General features: G+C 34.1%; 1 long non-coding RNA gene across 2 annotated transcripts; it reads right to left on the bottom strand.

The window, feature by feature from the left end:
* Positions 1 to 469: 469 nt before the first annotated feature.
* Positions 470 to 1,733, bottom strand: LOC149673404 (uncharacterized). 2 transcript variants are annotated; one of them, XR_016367095.1, is made up of 5 exons: positions 1,599 to 1,733; positions 1,129 to 1,250; positions 933 to 1,071; positions 753 to 851; positions 470 to 648 (listed from the first exon to the last, which is right to left on the bottom strand). It is a non-coding gene; the product is annotated as an uncharacterized LOC149673404 (long non-coding RNA). The 2 variants fall into 2 exon arrangements; XR_016367094.1 differs by having other exon boundaries at positions 470 to 851.
* Between the last annotated feature and the right edge of the window lie 1,268 nt (positions 1,734 to 3,001).

Here is a 3,001-nt window from a genome sequence, read left to right as displayed (position 1 = left end):
TTATAAAAAATTGCATTAATGTGCAGGGAATTCCTAAATAACTGACATTGTTTTTATTGTTATTATTATTTTTTTAATATTACATTATCCATTTTTGTTCTCGTATTACTCTACTCCATTATTGTCTTTCCGCAACTTGCCTAGTGTATTAAATTCCGATGTTGACACATACGTCATATTGTTGACTTTGTGAACAACACATTCAATAAATAAATAAATAAATAAATTATTAACACTGACATAAACGAATTATTTACACTGACATAAATGAATTATTTACACTGACATAAATGAATCATTTACACTGACATAAATGAATTATTTACACTGACATAAATGAATCATTTATACTGAAAATAATGAACAAACACGAATACTGACAATAATGAACAAACATGAATACTGACAATAATGAACAAACATGTATACTGACATTAATGAATCATGTCATGAATGAATGAATGGAGTCATTTAGCTACGGTTGTATAATATTAATAATATCTATTAAAATTGTCAATTTATTTATAAATTTGCGTTAACAATTTTGTCCACATAACAAATTTCCACACATCTCAAAGAATATCTGTTAGGGTTAATTTAACCCGACGGCACTAGATGCTCCGCTAACCTTGGCAAAATAAACTTTTTCTGCAAATGAATAATTTTACAACAGTAGGAACATTGGTTTTTTTAAACTGAGTTATGGACAGTGACTGGACACGCGAATATTTTATTTATAATTAAATTTTTACCTAATAACAAATGTTGGGCATTAAATACTGATTTCAACATTCCATTATTTGTTGTTCAGAAAACTATGTTAACGCTAACGCAGAATTTTCTCCGTCAAACTGATGGAAGTATTTGGTTGAAATAAACGAAAAATACTAGCAGCATTCTAGGAAATTATTTACTATTTTTGATTTACTCACAATAGTCTATTTGGTTAGAAACCATTGTTTGTTGGTTGGCTCGCGTACCAAACTGAACTTCATCCATCAAGCGTAACATTCATATAATCACAATTAATAATAAAACTTGTTAAAAGCGTGTCAATTAAAGCACTTTGAGCTAAAATTATAATAAATGAGGTCTATTAGTTAACAAAATAAGGTGTGCAGTCATTACTTATTTCATTGGAAAATCACCGTTAACGGCAGTGCTATTTCTTGTGTTTAATAGTTTACAATGTAAAGAAAGATGTTACGTTGGTTGTTCTATAGTAAGCGTGGTCTTTCAAAAAGCATTACCTAATTAAATATTTCAATTATTTGGGTAGAAATGCCAATTTTTATTTAATGCAATGGAGATATGGAAATAGCGGTAACAGATAAAAGCCCAAGTGTACTAAAGAACACGACTACATTTTTTTCTACCCTGATTTGAGCAAATTAGATAACGGTATCCTAAATTAACTAGCGCTACTGTTACCTATGTTGACGAGATAAACAAAGCATTAAACTTCGAAGCCAAGAGCAGAGGATATGAGGAAACCAGGAGCCAGGATGGTCCGTGCTACGGAAATTGTTTTGACCAAGGCTTAGTGAAATGAAATAGATTAATTTACAATAATTTACAAATTTAATGATAATTCTTACCTTAAGCGTTTTATATTTAAATAATATTAAGTTTTAGCAACTAAAAATACTAAAATTAGACCAAATTACTTTCCAAAAGCTTCATAAAGTTCATAAACGCTATTTAAGGCGACGATTTAGACTCGAGTATTTGATAGCGTCGCCGACTATCGCCATTTCAACATCACGGGACTCACGGCGGCTGCGCGGCATTATTAAAGCCGTCTTATCGCGCTCTCTATAGGCCATTTCATCCATAAAGCTTTATGAAGAAACTCTCAAATTATTATGAGGCAACTAAGCGTTAAAAAAGGCCAATTTTAATCGCGCTGATATTTTCTAGTAAATTAGTGTATCCATGATATAAAATCGCAAATCGAGTTATGTTCTAAATGTTATCAAAATTAATACTTAAACTTAATTATTTTCCATGAAAATAGCTTAGCGGAATGAAAAATGTTGTACCTTTCATTTAAGACCGTTCCCAAAACTAACAAACGTATAGTTTTTCTAATATCGGAGCCACCGGATCGTTTTTTTTCAGAAAATTTCCCATGTTATTTCTATGGGAAAAATTCCGGTTTTTCAACAAAAGGTGTGATGAATTTTATGGAAATGAAAACCACCCTTAGCAACTTTATTTTTTATAAGAAAAACTAATGGATGGATCTTTTTGAAATTTTAACCACATATTTAGGGCCCTAATTGTAGTTCTGTGGAATTTTTTCAAAACAGTAAACTTAATACAAAAAAAGTTACATCCAATCAAAAAACCACCCTTATACCGCTCTCTCAGAATAAGCCCCTGGCAGAAACAACAAATGCGCAGAATTCAAGAGATTTATTTGGGTACGATTCGCGTAGTGTGTTTACAATGGGTGTTGAGTTGTACTGCTGACTTTTCAGCGCGTACGTTTGAGATAGGGTTTGAGAACCCTCCCAAGAGACAGCGACGTCGCAAATAAGGACCGTGGTGGAAGAAACGCAAAGTCTGGTTTGTTAACGCGGTCGCGACCCGAGTCGCGGCTCTTTGAATACTGTCCAATCGGGATTATTTGAAGCGGTCATATATACAAAGGCAAGCAGTTTGTCATGTCGAATGACCCGGTTTGCGTGAGAAATTGGGCACCCCTGCAGAATGTGGGACATGGGTTCATGGTGTGTACAGCCAGCGCGACAAGACTTGTCAGAATTGTTCCCTGGGGCGCCTCGGCAAGGTAAGAGATTAAATCTTGGTTTTAGTTTTTTGATGAATGAACGAGCGTCAAGATCGGTAGAATTACTACCCAGCCAGAAGTGAGACACTTGGTTGGTACCATGATGCAGCCATTGGCCGTATACGTTGTCTAAAAATTTGTCGCGGTAATAGGATTTAAGCGCGGATTTGTCAGTTGGTAAGCCGTCGAGGTATGAGAGAGTGTTGT

The sequence above is a fragment of the Phalangium opilio genome, unplaced genomic scaffold (assembly GCF_054372755.1).
Source record: "Phalangium opilio isolate 3A_F unplaced genomic scaffold, DU_Popi_V2 ptg000052l_1, whole genome shotgun sequence".
Taxonomy (NCBI): domain Eukaryota; kingdom Metazoa; phylum Arthropoda; class Arachnida; order Opiliones; family Phalangiidae; genus Phalangium; species Phalangium opilio.
The sequence above is the reverse complement of the archived record's forward strand: the minus strand, read 5'-3'. Positions and strand labels throughout refer to the sequence as shown.